This window comes from Triturus cristatus, chromosome 6 (genome assembly GCF_964204655.1).
Source record: "Triturus cristatus chromosome 6, aTriCri1.1, whole genome shotgun sequence".
NCBI lineage: Eukaryota > Metazoa > Chordata > Amphibia > Caudata > Salamandridae > Triturus > Triturus cristatus.
In genome coordinates, this window is record NC_140589.1 from 77,674,131 (window position 1) to 77,698,608 (window position 24,478).

General features: G+C 51.3%; 1 non-coding gene and 1 pseudogene across 1 annotated transcript; both read right to left on the reverse strand.

Moving 5' to 3' along the window:
• Positions 1 to 19,178: 19,178 nt before the first annotated feature.
• On the reverse strand, positions 19,179 to 20,315 carry LOC146813781 (28S ribosomal RNA; annotated as a pseudogene).
• Positions 20,316 to 20,668: 353 nt separating this feature from the next.
• Positions 20,669 to 20,821, reverse strand: LOC146813782 (5.8S ribosomal RNA). Its single transcript, XR_014965389.1, has one exon. It is a non-coding gene; the product is annotated as a 5.8S ribosomal RNA (ribosomal RNA).
• Positions 20,822 to 24,478: the final 3,657 nt, after the last annotated feature.

The window sequence follows — 24,478 nt, forward strand, 5'->3', positions numbered from 1 at the left end:
TTTTTATTGGTCCATTTTTGGGTGTGGCTGTGTTTGAATTTTGGTGGGTGTGTTATAAGTGGTGGTTGTGATTTGGGGCCTCTGTTTGCTTGTTTGGATGTGCCAGGTCAGTCATTGAGATGTATTTTGTCATGTAGACGTGTTTTGTGGTGTTGTGCGAGTCGAATTGACCCTCCTTGTGCTGTTTTACAGTTTTCTGGTTCTGTAAGAGTCATTTTCGTGTAGGTACGATCGTACATACGTGATGCTGGGTGAGGGTGCTGGGGTACGGTGTTGGAGTGCGCCACGTATATGTGGTGGGGGTTCGGTGCGTACACGTGCGGCCCTGGGGTACGGCGCGTACATACGGAGGGACGGCACGTACATGGGGGGAAGGCGCGTACATGGGGGAGGTACGGCATGTACATGGGGGGAAGGCGCGTACATGGGGGGAGGGGGGCGTGTACATGGGGGGAGGGCGCGTACATGCGGTGGGGGTACGGTGCGTACACGTGCGGCCCTGGGGTACGGCGCGTACATACGGAGGGACGGCGCGTACATGGGGGGGTAAGGCGCGTACATGTGGTGGGGGTACGGTGCGTACACGTGCGGCCCTGTGGTACAGTGCGTACATGCGGAGGTACGGCGCGTACATGCGGGGGTGATGCGCCTACAAGGGGGGGTACGGCGCATATATGGGGGGGTACAGCTCGTACAGGTGCAGGGCGGGGGTACAGTGCGGACAGGGGGGATAAGGCGCGTACATGGGGGGTACGGCACGTACATGGGGGGTACGGCGCATACAGTTGCGGGGCTGGGGTTCAGTGCGGACAGGGTGGTGTACGGTGCTGACATATTTGGGGGTGGGGGGGCTGTACGGCTCGTACATGGCATGGTTTACACGTGTACATGTGTGCTCCTGCGTTGGCTCCGTACGGGCCTTTTTACATGCGATTGTGTATTCGGACGGACGGTCGGGATCGTACTTGCGCGCTCGGACTTGTGTTTTACGATTTGCACGTAAAAATGTCCGGCTCACTCTCGTACACTTTTCCCGACGATATTCGGACGTGAACACTTTCCGACGCACTCTCGTAGACTTTTCCTGACGACATTCATAGTTATTTTTCACGGACGAATCGTACTTGGCAGTTTGTACGGTACTTGTACAACTCGTACGTAAATAAATTCGGATACGGGTCGTACGCAAATTATTTTTAACGGATCGGAATCGGCACCATAGTGTTATTTTTTGTACCTAAATACTCTTCAAAAACAGAGGCCTACTCTGCAGCATAAAGGGAAGTAAAGTGGAACAGCGGGAACTCGTCTCATGGGAAGAGGCGGGGCTAAGACCAGGTGACCGGAAGCCGCTGTCAAGCGGTGCCAGGGCACAATGAGCGGTCCCCACGGGCAGCAGGAACAGTAAGAATTGCTGGAAAACGCCTCTGAGGCAGCCCCTCATTTGTTTTTGAACTACAGGACCTATGCACTTTGCATAGATCTTGAGGGGGTATCATGATGGGATTTGCTGGGGCACCACAGAGCTAAGCACCTGTTTTATACCCCTGCAGAGCATAAAGAGAATTAATTTAACCTCATATGTCGCGGAGTCAGAGCTTTCTTTTCAGTACCTCACAGCCTGCGAACAGTGAGCAGGGTTTTCTTCTTTCTGTTTCTGAGCTGTACTACCTAAAATAATGTACTAACTTAGAGAATTGTTGGGTTTAAACTATTTCAGCGCGGCCCACCATGATACGGCTCCTGTACTTTTAGATACACGTAGTTTTAGTCCTGAATACATCCTCACTCCAAGAAGACTCCGATTACAGCGTTCAAATGGCCTTGGTAGGAGCGCTCATGTCCATCCAGTTTCTGGAGCGCTGAGGATTTTTTAAAGTTTATGGGACATCATTTGTCCTGTCTAATAAGGGCTGTAAGGAGATACAGAGCAAAGGTGGCCGAGCCAACAAATTAACCAGTTGAACCAAGCCAAGGGGCTGGCCGAGCAATAAGAGCCAATGCACGAGCCGAGCCCTGGCAAGTTTGGCAACAAACACCATATAAACATATGATAAAAACTCTTCAAGGTGCATAGAGTGGATTTCTTTAACGTGAAGAATTGTTTCAACTTAGTATATCCGATTATATAACTGCATTTATAGACATTTATTAAAAGTGACTGTTTTCAAAGATGAATTTAGAAATATTCATGCCACTCCACATCATGACAACAATGCCTTTAGTGAAATAAGATGCAAGTCAGTTGCCATGTGCACTCTATATGCGGTCTAGATCCTACATGAGGCAACATGATTGTCTATTTAAATCCGACACAAGAGATGTGCTTATATAGAACATACCCTGGACTCAAATACTCCAAGTGCTCTCAAAAGTGATATGACAAATTAAGCAAAGTGAAATAAAATGTTTGTCGAAGTTCACACAGTTTGGTCAAGCATGGATTCTGATTTAAAATTGTGCCATACAGCCACTAGATGGGTATATCTCATTTTCGTCCCCTGTTTTACATCATAGGTTAATGTGATTTAAAAAAAAATCTTGGCCCATTAAGTTTGGGCGTGGGTGGCAGGAAGAAACCACATTAAAGCTGGGCTCATTTTGGCTCGAGGGGCCAAGAGGACCTCGAGCTGAGCCAGAGCCAGGCATCTGGCTCACATCTGGCATGAGCTTTCAGTGTCTTACCCACCTCTCATCTCCGGTTGTTCTAGACAGGTGACACTTTTTACTCTAGGGCCCCATGCTGTCAAATCCGGTCTTCAGATTAAAAATAGTGCATTCTGCTTCGTCGTTCACCATGCACTTTTTTCAATTTTAAAAACATACAGAAATGACTCTCAGTGTACCACTGTACAGATCAGGGCACAATTCTGAGATACCCTATTGTTAAGCAGGCACAGATACCTGTGCTGAGACATTCCTAGGGTTCACAAGTTCCATCTCTGGGCGGGCCTGCACCATGCAGAGATACCTGTGCTGAGACATTCCTAGGGTTCACAAGTTCCATCTCTGGGCGGGCCTGCACCATGCACAGATACCTGTGCTGAGACATTCCTAGGGCTCACAAGTTCCATCTCTGTGCGGACTGGTTCCATGCACACATATTCTAGTACTGACACATACAAAGGGCTCACAAGTTCCATCTCTGTGCAGGCCTGCACCATGCACAGATACCTGTGCTGAGACATTCCTAGGGTTCCCAAGTTCCATCTCTGTGCAGGCCTGCACCATGCACAGATACCTGTACTAAGACATTCCTAGGGTTCCCAAGTTCCATCTCTGTGCAGGCCTGCACCATGCACAGATACCTGTACTGAGACATTCCTAGGGTTCCCAAGTTCCATCTCTGGGCGGGCCTGCACCATGCACAGATAGCTGTGCTGAGACATTCCTAGGGTTCCCAAGTTCCATCTCTGGGCGGGCCTGCACCATGCACAGATACCTGTGCTGAGACATTCCTAGGGTTCCCAAGTTCCATCTCAGGGTGGTCCTGCACCATGCACAGATACCTGTGCTGAGACATTCCTAGGGTTCCCAAGTTCTATCTCTGTGCGGACCGGCACCATGCACAGATACCTGTGCTGAGACATTCCTATGGTTCACAAGTTCCATCTCTGGGCGGGCCTGCACCATGCACAGATACCTGTACTGAGACATTCCTAGGGTTCCCAAGTTCCATCTCTGGGCGGGCCTGCACCATGCACAGATAGCTGTACTGAGACATTCCTAGGGTTCCCAAGTTCCATCTCTGGGCGGTCCTGCACCATGCACAGACACCTGTACTGAGACATTCCTAGGGTTCCCAAGTTCCATCTCTGGGCGGGCCTGCACCATGCACAGATACCTGTGCTGAGACATTCCTAGGGTTCCCAAGTTCCATCTCTGAGCGGGCCTGCATCATGCACAGATACCTGTACTGAGACATTCCTAGGGTTCCCAAGTTCCATCTCTGGGCGGGCCTGCACCATGCACAGATAGCTGTACTGAGACATTCCTAGGGTTCCCAAGTTCCATCTCTGGGCGGGCCTGCACCATGCACAGATACCTGTACTAAGACATTCCTAGGGTTCCCAAGTTCCATCTCTGGGCGGGCCTGCACCATGCACAGATACCTGTTCTGAGACATTCCTTAGGGTTCCCAAATTCCATCTCTCGGCGGGCCCTTACCCTGCACAGATACCTGTGCTGAGACATTCCTAGGGTTCACAAGTTCCATCTCTGGGCGGGCCTGCACCATGCACAGATACCTGTACTAAGACATTCCTAGGGTTCCCAAGTTCCATCTATGGGCGGGCCTGCACCATGCACAGATAGCTGTACTGAGACATTCCTAGGGTTCCCAAGTTCCATCTCTGGGCGGGCCTGCACCATGCACAGATACCTGTGCTGAGACATTCCTAGGGTTCCCAAGTTCCATCTCTGGGCGGGCCTGCACCATGCACAGATACCTGTGCTGAGACATTCCTAGGGCTCACAAGTTCCATCTCTGTGCGGACTGGTTCCATGCACACATATTCTAGTACTGACACATACAAAGGGCTCACAAGTTCCATCTCTGTGCAGGCCTGCACCATGCACAGATACCTGTGCTGAGACATTCCTAGGGTTCCCAAGTTCCATCTCTGGGCGGGCCTGCACCATGCACAGATACCTGTGCTGAGACATTCCTAGGGTTCCCAAGTTCCGTCTCTGGGCAGGCCCTTACCATGCACAGATACCTGTACTGAGACATTCCTAGGGTTCCCAAGTTCCATCTCTGGGCGGGCCTGCACCATGCACAGATACCTGTGCTGAGACATTCCTAGGGCTCACAAGTTCCATCTCTGTGCGGACTGGTTCCATGCACACATATTCTATTACTGACACATACAAAGGGCTCACAAGTTCCATCTCTGTGCAGGCCTGCACCATGCACAGATACCTGTGCTGAGACATTCCTAGGGTTCCCAAGTTCCATCTCTGGGCGGGCCTGCACCATGCACAGATACCTGTACTAAGACATTCCTAGGGTTCCCAAGTTCCATCTCTGGGCGGGCCCTTACCATGCACAGATACCTGTGCTGAGACATTCCTAGGGTTCCCAAGTTCCATCTCTGGGCGGGCCTGCACCATGCACAGATACCTGTACTAAGACATTCCTAGGGTTCCCAAGTTCCATCTCTGGGCGGGCCTGCACCATGCACAGATACCTGTACTAAGACATTACTAGGGTTCCCAAGTTCCATCTCTGGGCGGGCCTGCACCATGCACAGATAGCTGTGCTGAGACATTCCTAGGGTTCCCAAGTTCCATCTCTGGGCGGGCCTGCACCATGCACAGATACCTGTACTAAGACATTCCTAGGGTTCCCAAGTTCCATCTCTGGGCGGGCCTGCACCATGCACAGATACCTGTGCTGAGACATTCCTAGGGTTCCCAAGTTCCATCTCTGAGCGGGCCTGCATCATGCACAGATACCTGTGCTGAGACATTCCTAGGGTTCCCAAGTTCCATCTCTGGGCGGGCCTGCACCATGCACAGATACCTGTACTGAGACATTCCTAGGGCTCACAAGTTCCATCTCTGTGCGGACTGGTTCCATGCACACATATTCTATTACTGACACATACAAAGGGCTCACAAGTTCCATCTCTGTGCAGGCCTGCACCATGCACAGATACCTGTGCTGAGACATTCCTAGGGTTCCCAAGTTCCATCTCTGGGAGGGCCTGCACCATGCACAGATACCTGTGCTGAGACATTCCTAGGGTTCCCAAGTTCCATCTCTAGGCGGGCCTGCACCATGCACAGATACCTGTACTGAGACATTCCTAGGGCTCACAAGTTCCATCTCTGTGCGGACTGGTTCCATGCACACATATTCTAGTACTGACACATACAAAGGGCTCACAAGTTCCATCTCTGTGCAGGCCTGCACCATGCACAGATACCTGTGCTGAGACATTCCTAGGGTTCCAAAGTTCCATCTCTGGGCGGGCCCTTACCATGCACAGATACCTGTGCTGAGACATTCCTAGGGTTCACAAGTTCCATCTCTGGGCGGGCCTGCACCATGCACAGATACCTGTACTGAGACATTCCTAGTGTTCCCAAGTTCCATCTCTGGGCGGGCCTGCACCATGCACAGATAGCTGTACTGAGACATTCCTAGGGTTCCCAAGTTCCATCTCAGGGCGGTCCTGCAACATGCACAGATACCTGTACTGAGACATTCCTAGGGTTCCCAAGTTCCATCTCTGGGCGGGCCTGCACCATGCACAGATAGCTGTGCTGAGACATTCCTAGGGTTCCCAAGTTGCATCTCTGGGCGGGCCCTTACCATGCACAGATACCTGTGCTGAGACATTCCTAGGGTTCACAAGTTCCATCTCTGGGCGGGCCTGCACCATGCACAGATACCTGTACTGAGACATTCCTAGGGTTCCCAAGTTCCATCTACGGGCGGGCCTGCACCATGCACAGATAGCTTTGCTGAGACATTCTTAGGGTTCCCAAGTTCCATCTCTGGGTGGGCCCTTACCATGCACAGATACCTGTGCTGAGACATTCCTAGGGTTCACAAGTTCCATCTCTGGGCGGGCCTGCACCATGCACAGATACCTGTACTGAGACATTCCTAGGGTTCCCAAGTTCCATCTATGGGCGGGCCTGCACCATGCACAGATAGCTTTGCTGAGACATTCTTAGGGTTCCCAAGTTCCATCTTTGGGTGGGCCTGCACCATGCACAGATACCTGTGCTGAGACATTCCTAGGGTTCCCAAGTTCCATCTCAGGGCGGTCCTGCACCATGCACAGATACCTGTACTGAGACATTCCTAGGGTTCCCAAGTTCCATCTCTGGGCGGGCCTGCACCATGCACAGATAGCTGTACTGAGACATTCCTAGGGTTCCCAAGTTCCATCTCTGGGCGGTCCTGCACCATGCACAGATACCTGTACTGAGACATTCCTAGGGTTCCCAAGTTCCATCTCTGGGCGGGCCTGCACCATGCACAGATAGCTGTGCTGAGACATTCCTAGGGTTCCCAAGTTCCATATCTGGGCAGGCCTGCACCATGCACAGATAGCTGTGCTGAGACATTCCTAGGGTTCCCAAGTTCCATCTCTGGGTGGGCCTGCACCATGCACAGATACCTGTACTGAGACATTCCTAGGGTTCACAAGTTCCATCTCTGGGTGGGCCTGCACCATGCACAGATACCTGTTCTGAGACATTCCTTAGGGTTCCCAAATTCCATCTCTCGGCGGGCCCTTACCCTGCACAGATACCTGTGCTGAGACATTCCTAGGGTTCACAAGTTCCATCTCTGTGCGGACCAGCACCATGAACATATATTCTAGTACTAACACACTCATAAGGCTCACAAGTTCCATCACTGCGCGGACCTGCACCATGCACACATAGTCTAGTACTGACACATTTAAGGTGCGTGGCTAATCGCTAAACATGGCGGTCGCATAATTGCAGAGCTCCTGTCCTGGGATCCGACATCCTCGCCACAACGACAAAATATCCGCAGCATCGGCCAGAGCTGACCGACATGGGCACGCATCTCATCCTGTAGTGCTCATATACCCCCTGAATCACCCAGATTCCCACTGTGCCCCAAGAAGTAAAGACCGAACGTGCGGGCCATAAAATGGCGGACCCCTCCCTCCGTTGAGGTGAGGTGAGATTGTGGAGAGAAGATGTGGCCCGGACATTCAACTAGTTTCAACACAGCCCACACAGAACAACTGGTGTTTTGGCCCCCAAGCTCACCTGGGATCTCGTCAGAACCTTACGGTGAATAGCGGAGTCGGCTGGCTCCGGGGAAGAGCTTTCCACGCTGCGGGGCTGACCGGAGCTTAGCAGGACAGCGGCGCTGCATCTGGGCCTTGCCGGCTGAGTACGCCCGAGCTGCATCCTGCCGGGGTAACGTGAGAGACTCAGACTGAGTGACTGTGGAGCTGGGCCATTGTTCAGCGACTGTCTGACGCCATTCTGGGAGGTCCTGGTGTGCGCACGCCTGGGACGGCTTCCAACTGGGAGTAGATTGCATCCATCGTCAGGAGAAAGGTAGAGCACCAATTGCAGGAGAGAGCTGCAACGGCGGTCTCCCCCAATGGGCCAACGCCCAAACTACATTGGCACGCCCGGCCGAACTGCGACACTGCTGGGGAGACTTCTCCTGGGGGCCCGGGTGGAGGCTTCGCACTGTTAGACTTGAAATGCTATCGTTAGTAATGCTCATGTTTCATTCTGTATTAAGTTAGCATTCATGGTGCCATTTTCATTGCCGCCATCTTGTTCTATGATCGAAACCAAGCTTCTGTCGCATGCTGCTTGCCTCAGCAGAAAACTGCCTTCTGCGCCTTCAGCTTGTACTTCTCAAAGCCAAGTTTCACTGCACTACTAAATGTATTGTATTCTCTATTGTAACATACCTACGTTTTCAGAGAGACCCGTTCCCACATTTTCTTATGGTAGGCACAGGCCAAGCGCCCTTGGAGTCAAGATAACATGTACCCAACCCCAGGACAGTGGCTCATCCCTGTTTGCCACCTTTGTTCACTGTAGCCTGGACTGGAATTTTGCAGTCTGGGCATGTTCTTGGGGGATTGGGAATGTATAATATCTAACTTTATGTTGGGGGGAGTCAGTCCCTCGGCAGTCATCTCAGGAGACTGGTCAGACTGTGCTCCGCTGCAGCGCAATACTAATAAATAACTTGGTTTGTATTCTCTACTGTCTGATCGACTCTTCATTGTTTGGAAGGCCGAGAGGTGGTCATGAGTGACCCGGGTGGCCCTAAGTGGGTCACTTCCTTCATTTGGTTCCCGAACAGGAACTCCATCGCCAGCGGACGTGTGAGGGGGACGGGGCCCCATCAGGTCAGACGGGTGGATTCAGGATCCCCACACGAACGAGCTTAGTTCTCGCAGCTGCCCTGCCTGTCTGAATGGGTGGTGCCACGCCTAGTGGTCATCCCGGCTGGGGTCCTGAAAGGCGAAACCCTTGGAATTGACCGTTTGGTCTGGAGAGTCGGCAGTGGAGAATAAGTTTGTTTGACATGTGTGCACCTGGTGAGTTTGCTTTGGTTCTTTGTGAATATGCCGCTGTTTTGAGAGATCTTTGGAGTGGTCAGAGGACCACTTTTGATTTGTGCTTTGTAGGTCTACGGACCAATTTTGGATACAAGGTGCCTACGGACACTTTGCTAGGTGTAATAATGGATTTGGCTTACTCTTGAAAATGCCTGGGGTTTGACTAGTTCTTGGCTCTGGTGGTGTTGGTTCTGATTTGTAAATTGGTTACAGTTTGAGGACTGGCTTTTGGTTCTTCATTGCTTGATATGGTCTGATGACCAACCTTTGGAACGATATTGGTAAGTCACTCGTCTGGAACGAATAGTGAATTTGTTTCTCTTTACTTTTGAAGATGCCTTGCTTAAGTAAATTGTGCTGTTTGAGGTGCCATTGTTGTTCTGCTGATGCTCGATTGGCAGAGAGGCAGCCTGCGCCTCTGGAAGGCACCCCGAACTATGACATGTATGCTAAACATGGCATTGGCCCTATTATATTTAGTACACTATGGCACAAGTATATGAGGGACAATGCTGAGCTACAGTGGCCATTAACAGGCACCTTTGATGAACAGAAATTGAATTTCCTTCAGGATAAATTGTTTGCGAAATGAAGTAGGCAGTCGATGTTTGATTATCTCCAGGAAGCTAAGCAGTGATGAATGAGAGCAGAGAGGGAAGACACAGACAGTAACACAGAAATCAGTAGAGTATGAGAGAGGGAGAGTAGAGAAGGGCATAGAGTGTGCTGACCAGAAGTTTAGGTTGCAATATGATAAATCTTATGTTGCTCGAGAAGAAGGTGATCCCTTTGAAGAGGATCTGTTAGATATACAACCCCCACCTCCTTATGCTCCATAGAGAGTATATCCAGCTGTCCCACGGCCCCAGCCTCCCGTCTCCCTTTCTTCTGCATCTAGCTCTTCTGCTATTGACTTGGCTGCTTCGGCTGAAGCGCCTCCTGTATCCTCTTTAGCTTCATCTGTCACGCCTGCAGTGACTGCAGGTCTTTCTGCTATGCCTATTGCTCTAGCCTCTCCTCTATCCCCCTTGCTTTCCCTACAACACAGATGTTGATGTCTCTGGTTCCTACCTCTACAACGATTGTGTCCTCCCCACACCTCCTCTCCCCGACCTTGTTGAGCATTGGAACGCTAGTGCGTGGACTAGATGTTGGGATTGGGCGGATGCAAAGGAAAGAATGGGGTGAGTGCTGATTCGGTCTGATGTGGAAGATGCAGAGAAAAAGATGGTAGCAGACCAGGCCTCCCAGTGGGCCTGGAGTCTGATTTGCAGTGTGGAGTGTACTGAAAGAATTTGAGCTGCTTGTGCAGCAGTATGTGCTCAAAAATATGTTGGCTACTCTGATTGGGTTGTGGGAGCAGTGCTTTAACGGTATTGCCCCCCCAAAATATTTATGATATTCCAGACAGCGTGTATGCTGCTGGCATGGCCCCTAATGACGTTTTTAGTAATGTTACAACGTTGATTGGATACAGCAGTAGGTGATGCCAGAAGTGTCTGACTACGGTGTTCCAGTTCCCAATGAGGGAAGTACATCCTATCTTCCACCCTAAGATCCAAGAGCTACGAGATGGGCAGGACAATGTCGTCAGGCAGTGAGGTGAGGCCCGTTTCCAGTAACAGTGGGTTTAATCTCCTTGGAAAAGGAGTGATGTTTTGTCTCTTAAAACAAAGTTGCCCGACCCCGGAAAAAATCCTACTGCTTATTATAAAGAATTGACAGAGGCTGCGTCATCGACGGTGATGACGTTGGCAGACGTTGAGATGTTTTTCAGTTTGTTGGTACCAGTTGATGTCTGGCACCAGGTGCTCACGCAGGACCACGTAGTGGAGTTGGGCGGCACTTGGGACGAGATCAGGGAATGGGATAAAAAGAGGAAGACTGGCAAGAAGCCTAAGGCTCAGATACTAGCTTTGCGGGCCTAATTATTCAGGCTTGAGCGTAGTTTGCAGAGTTTTGCTACGTGAAAGTCCGCAAAGTTACAAAAAACTCAGCGAAGTTCCGCGAGTGACGGAGTGCAGTGCGAACTGCAGTTTGTGCTGGTATTCCTGCCACTCGGGTAGAAATTACCGTTCGCGATTGCGAGCGGGGAAAAAACTCCACTGCACATCGCGAAGCGGAGTTTTCTGCACTCTGCGAGCTCCGCTGAGTGCAAAAAACTCCGCGAACGAAGCGAAGTTCACCGCTCAGGCCTAGAATTATTACTTAAATGCACTCCTTGATTCCACCGAGGATAGTGGATTGGGACAAGTTAACAGCATGTCACCAGAAGACAGATGAAAGTGTATCTGATTTCTTTACTAGGTTTGAAGGTGCGTTTTTGGATTTCAGTGGACAGGACTTGTCGATGGAGGGAGGTATCCGATTGTTTGTGAACAGATTTGTTACCAGCTTCCAGAGATCGCAACTCAGTTGCAGGCTTCGGAGAGCACTTGGACTACATCCTCCCCATCGGTAATATTAACTATGGCACAGTATTATGAGCATAGAGAGAATGAAAAAAAGTAGAAGGTAAAGAAGAAAAAAAAGGAGCTGAAAACGAAGGTGTTGATGCAGCAGGTGTCCCGAAGGAATGGTAGAGGATATGGCATTGGTCCGGCCCGACAGCTGCCCCGCACTAGCGGGAATACCACACCTGTGGGGCCCAACCAGTGTGCATATTGTAAGTGGGAGGGGCACTGGCGCAGTGAGTGTCCGACGTTGTTGCAAAGGGTTGGGGTCCCCAGAGGACGAGGTTCTAGAGGATGGGGTCATGGGGCAAGCAGCCATAAAGGAGGCCAGGGAAGTGAGGGACAACCAGGTCAATCTGGCCAGAACTATTTTGATGATCTGAGAGAGCGACAGTACTACCATGATGACTACAATTTGGATGAAGTGATGGGACTTATTCATGGCTAGGACAGCCAGGGGCAGGGTGAGGGATCAGTTCAGATCCCTGTGGATCAGCGCGGTCCCTATGTTACTGCTGGTCTGCAGGGCTCAGCGACGAAATTCTTGCTGGACACAGGCGCAATGAATAGCTCTGTTTCTCATTCACTGGTCCCAGGGGCAGCCCTGTCTGGCCAAAATAATGTTTCGGTAGGCTTTTCAGATTAATCGGTTGTGAGCCCCATCTCCGAGCCACTCGCCCTGATTATTGGTCCTTTTACTGTAGATTCGCCTTTTCTACTGACATCTAACTGTGGAGAAAATTTGATGGGCTTGGATTTGTTGAAGAAGTAACATGCGACTATTTCGTGCTCCCCGGATGGTGTCTATATGATCATAGGACACAATGTAGTGAGTTCCAAGCAATGTTTGTCACAGGATGAGCCCCTTCCCGCTGAGTTCAAGAATGTGCCAATGTCATTACGGGCTACAGGTGATACGGATAAGGGGCTATTGCAAATACCCCCAGTCTCCATCAGAGTTAAGGACAACGCTGTTTTACCTCGTATACCTCAGTACAAAATACCACAAGCAGGGGAGCAGGCTCTATTGCAGATTATACAGAATATGATTGAGTCTGGGGTTGTTGAGGAGACAACTGCGAATGTGTGTAATAGCCCTATTCTTCCCATTCTTAAGAGGGCACCATCGGGTTCCTCATCTGACCATCCAGACGTCTATCGGTTTGTCATTGATCTGCGTGAGGTGAATAAGATTGTGGTCCCTCAGTTCTTAGTGATCCTCGACATCACTACTCTTCTGACTATGATTCCTTTCTCTGCCAAATACTTTTCTGTCATTGATTTGAAAAATGCATTCTTTAGCATTCCAATCCATCCAGATAGTAGTTACCTGTTTGGATTTGCCCTTGCCGGCAGAAGTTTTACATTCTGTTGGGCTCCTCAGGGCTATACTGAAAGTCCCAGTATCTATAGTCAAGCTCTGAAAAGTCAATTGGACTCCCTCGTCCTTCCCACAGGTAATGTATTGTTGCAGTATGTGGACGATCTTTTGATCGCTTCGGATACTGAAGACGGTTGCAAAGATACGACAGTTAAATTGTTGTTACATTTGGCCCACCACGGGCATAAAGTGTCCCTTTCAAAATTTCAATATTATCGACAGGAGGTCACCTACCTAGGTCACCTACTGTCGAAGGAGGGAAGGAGACTAACACCTGAGCATATTAATGCTATTGTTAACATGCCCATCCCGAAGACACAACAGGATGTGCAAGCTTTTATAGGTATTACCTCGTATTCTCGCCACTGGAACCCTAACTATTCCCTACTAACGAAACCTCTATTGCAATTAACCACTAAAGATGTGCATGAACCCTTGCTTTGGACGCATGAATGTCAACAAGCTTTTGAGCAACTAGAAATAGCGCTTTACTCTGCGCCTGTGCTTGGCACTCCAGACTACCAGAAGCCATTCGTGTTGTACGTACATGAAACGGCTGGCTGCGCGCTCTCTGTCTTGACAGAAGCCTTTGGAGGTAAGCAAAGGCCGTGTGCTTATTTCTCTGCTCTTCTTGATAACGTCGCCAGAGCCCTCCCGAGCTGTCTAAGACCGGTTGCAGCAGTGGCTGTCGCAATACGACAATCGGCAGGGCTCGTCCTTGATACTGATCTCACAGTCATGGTCCCGCATGCTGTAGACACACTTTTGAACAGGACAAAGACGCAGCACCTTACCAGTGCCTGTCTGACTGGCTACGAGCTGACCCTGTTTGCACCACACATCACCATCAAAAGATGTGCCACTCTGAACCCAGCCATGATACTACCTCTCCATTCTAAGAGTGAAGACACGGACATGCATGATTGCATTTTCCGTACTGAGGTGTAGATGAAGGGACAGGTAGAACTGACTGCTGTTCCCCTGTCCAAGCCCCAAGGGGAACTTTATGTCGATGGCTCTTGTTTTAAATTACCAGATGGCACAACAACTGCGGCGTACGCCATCACTACCTTACACACAGTAGACATCACGAGTTCCCTATCATTCGGCCCAAGCTTCAGAGTTAGTTGCCATTCTTCGATCCTGCGAGTTGAGTGAGGGATTGACTGTCAATATTTATACGGACAGTCAGTATGCATTCGGAGTCACTCATAACTTTGGGCGGCTCTGGCCAGAGAGAGGATTCCTGACTTCACATGGGTTAAAAATCCAAAATGGCCCACTGATGCATAAGCTTTTGTCAGCCCTGACACTTCCCAAGAAGTTAGCAATAGTGAAGAGCAGTGCCCACAAGGCAGTCACGGATGATGTGGGAAGGGGAAATGCATTTGAAGACCTGACAGCTAAGGAGACGGCCCAAACACAGAAGAAAAGAATGTTTGTGGCGGGTCCTGCTAGATGCGTACCTGAAGTTACTATTTGAGGACACTTTAGACAATGTTAAGGAAATACAAAGTGAGGCTACGATTGAGGAGTTAGCAGTATGGCAGGAAAGCACAGCTACTTTGGACCAGGATGTGTGCTGGACTGACAAGTCAGGAAAGCAGAGATGGATGTTACCAGACGTGCATTTCCTTCCTGTGGTTACTATGGTGCACGGGTCAGCCCACATTAGTGCAAAAGGGATCTGTAAACTGTTAGACCCTGTATGGTGAAACAACAACATCCCCAAGGTCGCTGCCCATCTGGTGAAGTACTGTATGGTGTGCATGATGAACAACCCTGGAAAAGGTACCCCTACCCCTTTTGGCATTTTTGCACCGCCTTCCTTCCATTTTGAGGTCCTCCAGATGGATTTCATCGAAATGGAACGAGGTAACAACCTGAAGTATGTGTTAGTGGTTGTCTGTGCGTTCAGTAAGTGGATTGAGGCTTACCCCACTAAAGAGAATACAGCCATAGCGACAGTGAAGGCGCTTTGGTTTGATTTTGAATGACAATGGAAGTCATTTTCATTCGAAGGTTATCCAGCTGGTGTGCGGTGGATTGCACATCAAGCAAATGTTTCATGCAGCAAACCACCCCCACTCGGCAGGTTATTTGAGAAGTACAACGGTACTCTCAAATTGAAAATGGCAAATATCAAAGAGAGCACAAGATTGCAGTGGCCAGATGCTTTACCCCTAGCGCTGTTGTCCACAAGAGCCACAGCCCACTCTAGAACAGGATTGTCACCGTACGAAGTCGTGTTTGGCCGTCCGGCAAATGTCTGGGGCATTCCGCGACCTAGTCAGTTTTCCAACAAAGAATACCCCTTGCTTGTGAACTATCTTTATGAATCAACTAAAAATGTGCGTTCTATTCACCAACAGCTTTCCTAGACCCTACTACAAAATCCAGAGGGGCCGGGTCACGAGATACGACCCAGAGATTGGGTCCTGGTTCGCAATTTCCAGGGGAAAAGCAGCTTGGAGCCACGCTGGAGGGGGACCCCTTCCAGGTCCTTCTTGCCACCAGAATAGCGGTGAAGGTCGAAGGCCGGAAGAACTGGATTCACAGTACCCATTGCAAGAGGGTACCCCTGTCGTTGCTTATGACCAATGGGTCCTGGATGGGATTGGCAACTGTGAGACGGAGCAGGTGACACTTTTCATTCCCTTTTCACACGCCCGCCTAACGTGGGCACGACCTGAGGAAGAGAACCATGCGTTGCTGAATGAGGCGTTGCCACCTGAAATTAAGCCAATCCAGGAGCCCCAGCCTGTTGGTCCACCTGTGATTGAGTCCCAACCCATTGAACCCATTGAGCCCCAATCTGCCGGCCCGTCTGTGTTTGAGCCTTTGCCCCTTGTTCCCCTTGAGCCTGACCCCCTTTTTCCTGACTCCTCTGTGCCTGGAGTGTTGAGGTACAACTTGCGCCCCTGCCGGAGGAACAGTGCACCAAAGGATAAGGCAGATTGGTAGGGATGGACAGCATTGATAAAGAATAGGGCGAACTTACCCTGTCCGTGGTACCAACGGTGGATTAGGGAAAGGGAGATTGGTACATTGTTCGGACAGTGAATGATAAGGGCAAACGGACTGCATTTCTAAAGAAGGAAATACCTTGCAATAGGGGTCCGCCAGTAGGACCCGGATGGATGCTGGGAACACTGTCCCATTTTCTTGCTTTATCGCCATTTGGCTCCAAGTGTAAGTCTTTTCCTCTGGTTAAGAAAATTGACCCCTTTGGTCGCCCCATTCAGGAGGAAAAAAAGCCCTTTGCAGTGCCGCGTCCTGAACAGAATGGGCCTATTTGGTCCTCCTGGCCTGTTAAAAGTAAAGCTGTCTTTGTAACTATTATCCTGGTCTCTCTAATAATAGTCCTTGGGATAGCATATTTTCTTGAGGAGACATATCCTGTGCACACTTTGATTGGTACTATGCCTGTTCCCCCTGAACATATCTTTGTTATTCTGGCCCCCACAAAGAGGAGCACCGAAAGTCCTATAAAGATAATGTGTTTATTCAGACCTTGCATCAAACGCACACTGCCTATAATATGACAAAATGTTGGGTATGTGGGTTGTTACCCTCAGTGACTCATAGACGTGAGAACTTGTTGTCCATGCCTTTGTCATATGTCAGTAGCTGTGAAAGATGGTTTGCACTGATTAGTATGGTGCGTTCATTTCCCCGGGCTGATACACTAGATCAAAAGAGTACTAGTTCCTACACTAGATCAAAAGAGTACTAGTTCCTGCACCCTAACACAAACTGGACGTTTCCAACATAGAGCAATCCCTGGTGCTCCCACAGGCAGAGATTCGTTTGGAAGATTGTTTCTGAGCTCTTGTATGCATGCATACAAGGGAGTAAGACAGGGAAATTGGTCCCAGGTGGAAATGGATAATTTCTAGCAGTTCAACACATCAGAATACTACCAGTCCTTCCAGGCCCGAAATGTTACTGAAGATAAGCGGATACCCCTGACAGTGGTTAATGTTACAGCTGCCTTCTGTGTACAGGGGGCGGGGAAAATAGAGGTCGGGGAGAGCAGGCGCAATGCCACTTATGATTTGAGAGCAACAGATAGTCCGCCCGATACTGCCACCTAATGTCTACTTTGTTTGTGGATCCCATGGTTATGTATGGCTTCCTGAGGGGTGGTCGGGAAGGTGTTATCTTTCTTACCTCTTACCACCAGTATATATAGCCCCTCCCAATTACCATAAAGATCACCAGGCAGGGGCAAGCGATAGCTAAAGTGAGGAACAGGACTGGTGTGGAAAATATTCTTGACTGGGCCTTTCTCCTGCCTGGCGCAAGAGCTACACTCTAGAGGAGGCCACCACAGAGCAAGGTGTGAGACCCAGATTAAGTGGGTGTAGGGCCGGACACTCGATTGGCCACTGACTGGGCCTGGCACACACACGCTGAGGGCAGTTGACGACTGGAAGGAGATCAAATCCACCGACAAGAGAGTGGTGGGGTCAAGACAGCACATTGTGGGCGCGAGCTGCACCGGTGGTCTCCCCCGCCGAGTCAATTCCCATACTGCATTGGCACACTCAGCCAGACTATGATTCTGTTGGGGAGTTTTCCTCCAGGGGCCCGGGTGGAGGCTCTGCGCCGGGCCTACTGGGCGGGGGCAAGCAAGCCCTGGAATGAAGAATAGAGCTGGTATGGTGAGCAACAGTGACAGACCTTTCCCCTGGCTGGCCCAAAAGCTGCACCCTAGCAGGGTGCAACACTGATCTCATTCTGACAAACATCATTGGGCACAGTCCTGTGCTATTGGACACTAACTGAGACTTGAGGCCATGTGATATATATCCACACAGTGGACGGCTCTGGAGGCGTCACTCGGGGATCGCCAGGCCCAAACAAATACCAGACACAGCTTAGAAATTCTTACACACTCGGCTAAAACTAAAACTAAAAAGCTACAGGATAACCGGACGGCCAGAAAACACTAGCAGATGTGACAAAAGACTAGGAGCAATAAAGACTCGACTTGCCAAAGAACGTGCCTCAATTGACCACTAGGCGCAATAACTACATAAAAATGGGACGGACAAAAGGGAGAAATCACGAAACTGAGGACACAAATCTTACCTCAGCCAATACACCTACAGAGGTGGTTCCCCCTACTGCAGAAGAGCCGCAGCTAGATAAATTGGACCTTATACTACAGCAAATACGGCAATCCCGCACAGTAATGGCACAACAACTTGGCTCGCTCACCACAGAAGTTGCCCTTATTAGAGCTGACCACAAGAAGCTAGCAGACAAAGTGAACACCAACAAAATTGCACTGCAAGAATTCATCCCAAAACAGAAAGAACACTCAGAAACTGTTGAACAACTTCAACACCAAATCACAATACTGTAGGAGCGGATGGAAGACGCAGAAGGGCGATCACGCTGTAATAATGTATGCCTCATAAGGCTGCCAGAAAACATCAAAGGTCAGAACGCAACGCTATTCATTGAAATGTGGCTGTGAACAATGATGCCAGCAGGAAGATTAACTGAAACGTTTTGGGTGGAGAGAGCCCACAGAGTCCTCACCAGGAGAAGAGTGCTCGGAATGCTGCCTGGCCCTATCGTCGCTCGAGTGCTTAACAACAGGGATCGCGACCACATTTTACAGGTAGCAAGAGAACAAGCACCGATCAAACGAGACAATGTGTGTATTTCATTTTTCTCGACTATTAAGCCCCCACGTAAGGGCTTACAGAACTCTGGGGAAGGACAAAAGTTGGAGTTAGCCGAGCCAGCTGGTAGGCCGGCCGTCTGATCACCTGGCCCACAGGGCCATCTGGTCGCACGCCCCGCAGGGCCATCTGGTCGCACGGCCTGCAGGGCCATCTGGTCGCGCAGCCAGGCGACCAGAAGGTGCCGTACCCAATCGCCCTTGCAGCCCAGCGACGGCGAGGGTGGCCAGGTGCTCTGAGGCAGCTGCTCGGGAGGCTCCTTCCCCGGCTCGCCTCCCTGCATGACTTGCGCAGAAGCCGCGGGAAGGAGACTCGGCTGGCCCAGGCCATCTGGTCACCCTGCCGACCCGCAAGGAGGGATGGTGGCCCCCGTCCCTGCACCCCGGTGGAGCAGGGATGGGTGGGGGAGGGCCCCGTGCCGGAGGGCCCGTGGTGGAGGCAGCCTCCCGTGGGCCTGCGTTACCCCCTCCACGTCCCTCCTGCCGGCCCAGCAGCAGAGGGACCCACCCCTGGGTGTGGTGGAGGAGGGCGTCCACGGGCGCCCACGCACGGAGAGACAAAAGCGTGGCTCAGAGGATGACGTTCAGTAGATCGCAGCGAGGTAGCTGCTCTGCTACTTATGAAACCCTGACCCAGAATCAGGTTGTCTACGAATGATTTAGCACCGGGTGCCCCACGAACATGCGGTGCACTAAGGGCGATAGAGGCGGCCCCCTTACGCCCACGCTCCGGTCCCCAAGTGAGCGGCTCTACGCAACGGCCCCCCGAGAGAGGCCGGCTATCCCAGGCCAACCGAGGCTCCACGGCACTGTGGTATCGTTACGGTTTAGGGGGGATTCTGACTAAGAGGCATTCAGTCAAAAACCCACAGATGGTATCTTCGCCCCATTGGCTCCTCAGCCAAGCACATACACCAAATGTCTGAACCTGCGCTTCCTCTCGTACTGAGCAGGATTACTATTGCAACAACACATCAGTAGGGTAAAACAAACATAACTAACCTGTCTCACGACGGTCTAAACCCAGCTCACGTTCCCTATTAGTGGGTGAACAATCCAACGCTTGGTGAATTCTGCTTCACAATGATAGGAAGAGCCGACATCGAACGATCAAAAAGTGACGGAGGTGGAGGGCCACCTGCCACCCCGAAGCCTTCCCAGCCGACCCGGAGCCGGTCGCGACGCACCGCTGTGGAGGAAATGCACCCTGCGGGGGCCGGGAAGGGCCTGGGCGCCGGTCCCGCTGGTCCCACGGAGGGGATCCGGAACTCCCGGGCCACCGATTTTCCCGCCGTGTTGAATCCTCCGGACTGTTTTACGCCCTCTTGAACTCTCTCTTCAAAGTTCTTTTCACCTTTCCCTTACGGTACTTGTTGGCTATCAGTCTTGCGCCCATATTTAACCTTAGATGGAGTTTTCCACCCGCTTTGGGCTGCATTCCCAAGCAACCCGACTCCGAGAAGACCCAATCCCGGCGTGCTGGGGGCCACAACCGGCCTAACACCGTCCGCGGGGTGAGCCTCTATCAGAAGGACTTGGGCCCCCTGAGTAACGGCGAGGAGTCGGTCTTCTGTACGCCACATTTCCTGTGCCTGCCGCCGCGTGCCGTTACTGGGGGACTCCTAGTTAGTTTATTTTCCTCCGCTTAGTAATATGCTTAAATTCAGCGGGTCGCCACGTCTGATCTGAGGTCGTAGTCGGAAGAAAAATGCCAGAGCGTCAGGGGAAGCTGCCGGGGGAGGCCAGGCCCCTGCCGGAGCAGGTGCCTGGCGTCCCTGCAGCGCGCGCACCCTCTTTCACCGGATCGGTATCTGGAGGGGGTTAGCCCTCCCCGGGAAGCCGGCCGCGGAGGTGGGACACCACAAATAGCCACGCACGGCATGCAGCCAGGCGCCCCGCGGGGACCGGTCACCAGGCCCCTTCTCAGGGGCTAGGCGCACTGGCGATCGGGGGGTCTGACCTTGTGGGGGGACGAGGGGGAAGCGGAGCTAACCCTGTGACTGCCCCAGCCGCATCCCGGGGAAGCCGCGGGCAATTGACGATCAAGCGACCCTCAGACAGGCATAGACCCGGGAGGAACCGGAGCCGCAAGGTGCGTTCGAAGTGTCGATGATCAATGTGTCCTGCAATTCACATTAATTCTCGCAGCTAGCTGCATTCTTCATCGACGCGCGAGCCGAGTGATCCACCACCAAGAGTCACAGGCAACTTTTCAAAAAACGGGCGCAGGAGAGGCGGGAGGAGGGAGACGCCGTCTGTCCTCCGCCCGCGTGGCGAGACGGCCCGGACGCCCTGTTCAAGGCTTCCCCTCTGGAAGTCAGACTGCACCATTGGGAGAAAAAAATATTACCAGGCGCTCAGCCCGGGAGTCCCCCCCACCCCCCCGCGGGTGAGGGAAGAGGCTCCCAGAGCGACGGGAGCAGGCAGCCCAGCAGTCACCGGTCCCTCCCGGAATAGCCAGGAGTCACCATGCGATTCTTCAAACCCCTCAGCCCGGCTGCACAGGACCAGGTCAAACCGGGTACCTGGCAACGAGGGAGGGTCGCTCCACCTGCACGTCAGCCGATTGTCGCCGGGCGGCCCCGAGCCATGCCGGCGGGCAGGCTTTTTTCAGCTCACCTGTAGGAAGGTGGATATCTGACTATGGTTACCCCCAACTTTTTGCCTAGTGTCTAGCTGGTTTTTCGACTTAGTTGGCCTGAGATCCTGCCATTCAGGGTCTCAGGCTGTCTGCTCTCTCTGTAAAATGGATTCCATGTACCCTAGGTACATTCCCAATTGGTAAGGATCACCTTATTGGACCCTGTACAGTGTACCCTAGGTACCCAGGGCATAGGTGTACCCTAGGCCTCCCAGGGGCTGCAGCATGTATTATGCCACCCCTGGTCTGGCCTTCCAATCAGACACAACTGGCTGATCACTCAGCTGGGGCAAGGTTGTGTAATCACCCCTTGCTTAGGTGTAGTATTCCTATACCTACCCTATGTATAGACACATGTGTACCTATCAGTCACTCCTATGGCAGGCCTTAACAATCCTGGAGGCAGAGTGCTTGGTAACATGTGAGATGGTGCTCTAGCATGAGCTGAGCCTGTCTGCAGCTTTCGGAACCATGTCCTTATAGCTGTTCTATGATATAGCCTACCATATACTCTTAAAGTGCCTTATAATCTTAAACGGTTATGGTAACTATGGTTGGGCTGTATCAAAACATGTCGTGTAAGGTGTCTAACACTCGGGAATAATACCCCCATGCCATTTCTGGTGATGAGGATATTATTCCTCCCTTCTAGAGGGAGAGACATGTTAAAATCATACTTTGCTGTGTAACCTCTGACCAAAGCCTCAGCATCACAAAATGGATGCTGCTGCCACGACACAAGTCTGACCTCCTGCAGCTGGGAGTGATCCCAGCCAGGGAGGCTTGGACAATAGGTTTCCTGCTTGGGGAGGTGCCAGCACCTCCCCAGACAGCCTTTAGTGTATTGGGGCAGGGTGGGCTGAAAGGAATGAGACATGCCTGGGGCACACAAGGTGTTCCTTGCATAGTCCAGTTCAAACCGGTGCTGGGGCACTCCAGCCCCAGCTCTGGCGCGAAACTGGACAAAGGGAAGTGGGTGTAACCACCCCCTCCCAGGTCCCACCCATAAGGCGTGACCTAGCAGGTAGCCCCAGCCCCCCAGATTAGTATAAGAGTGGGAGTTGGGCCTCAAGACTTTAGATTATCCTGAACCTGCAAAACTGAACAGAAACTCTGGACCTTCGACATTCGACGAAAGAAGAAGACTGAAGAATCTCCCTTGTGGCCAAGGAGTGGCTACCCTGTGCAAACAGGCACCATCAAGTGACTACCCTTTGCTTTGCGGGACGTTCGACGAGGAACCGACTGCAGAGCCCGACCAGAGCCTTGATTTCCAGACTTCTCTGACCCTCATCCACATCTGCAGCAGAGCTGAGATCCGTGGAGGTGACGAGCGACGTGGGACCGGCTACCTGGGAAAAGTGGCTAGTAACTTACAGCGCAGCTTCTGAGGCACCCTCGAAGTTGTGCACCGGGGATTGAGAAGCCCCAACCCCAAGCACCATCTGCACCGAAGATCAGCCCCCCACACTCCACGAGTCCTGCGTGGGGCCCTTCAGCATTTTCCTGCTTGCCGCGTTGTCCGGTTGCTTGCCCGCTGGCTGGCGGCCTTTGTGACGACGCTCCCTGAAATCTTCTGCGCTGGTTTGGCTCCTCCAGACTGGCTCCCGCTTCTCTGCAAAGCAGAAGCACCCCAGACCCTCCTGGTCTGCACCAGAAGCAAGTCCTTTGTTCTTCGTGGGTTCCGCTTGCCAAGGCTTGGTGAGTCCTAGTCCAACTTCGACGCCGCCGACAGCAAGAGCCTTCGTGGGACAGCTCGCCTCCTGGTCCTGGTCGCCCTCGACGCTTCCTGGTCCTCCTGGCTGCAGCGACAAGCTTCACCTTCACCTGCAACTCTTCACGACATCGCCTGGTTCCTTCCTGGTTCCACGTGATCACTGGCTAGTGATCTTGACTCTGTCCCCTCTGCTTGCAGGTATCTTCTCTTCTTGATCCCAGGCTTGGGATCCACCGGACACTCTTCACTGACTGCCTGTCAGCATCTTTCCTTCAGGCATCCATAGGAGTCGACGACGAAACCCGACGCAACTTCACCCCTATGCACCCGCAGCCTGTGGGCTAGGTAACTTGGGTACTCCGGTGCTCATCAGGATAGTGACTATCCTAGTGTCTAAGTTTCAAGTCTCAACTTCCTAGCTACTCCGGAAGTGTCCTAAAACTGTCTATTTCTAAACTGTACTATTGCTAGTGACTTTTACGCATTACGCGTGAGTGTTTCCACTCTGCACACGAATCCCGTGGGCCTCCCACTGCCTATCCTGTGGTAGTCTAGTGTAGCCCCAGCGATTCCCTAGGCCTAGGCCTACTCTATTTCCGTGACAGTGGTTCTTATACCACTTACTTAGTATATGGTTTGCGTGGCCCCTAGGGCCTAACTGTATTACTTACCTGTGTGACTTACTGTATGCATTAATAAGACTGTGTTGTACTTACCTCTAATCTCATAAAGAGTGCTGAGGGTTTTCTTAGAATAAATACACTTTATTTTATATATATATCTGTTGTGGTGTCCTTTCATTTGGTATTCAAGGGATTATATATGGTATCACAGCTGGCTTCACATGCCATTCAGAGTTTAGCCTAAGACTGCTCTTGTCCATGCTACCACTAGGATAGCTGGTCTATAAGGTTGACTTTACAACCAATCACCATAAGGGTATTTGGACTGATATAAGGTGTACACTAGAACTAGTGACATCATACATCAGGCCAACTTCTCACATTGGTGAGCAGCGGTTGGGATCTGAGCTTGCTGTTGTAATACCATTGTAATCTTGAGATACTAAATTGGAAGATCACACAGATATTGTCTAGGTACATATAACATAGTTTATTATACTTAAGTCCTACTGGACTTAGTAGTTGTAGGTTGAAGGGAGTAACACACCCTGACTACAACTACTAGAGAGGTTTAGTAGAAACAACTAGTGTAGGTAGGTGCACACACCACACCCTCACTAGAATCATGCCCCTGAATGGAGATCACACTGATGCTCCCTCAGGAGAGGAGAATCCTAGACAGGTTCCCTCTAGGTATGATGCATTCACATTCCAGGAGATGAGACACTTGTGTACCTCCAGAGGAATAAAACAGGGTGCAAACCCTACCCTTAGACAGCTAGTGGAGCTTCTGGAGGCCTATGATGCTGAAAGAGCTGCCAGGGATGGTGCCATAGCTGTAGATAGGGGTCTACCCACCACAGATGAGTCAGATGG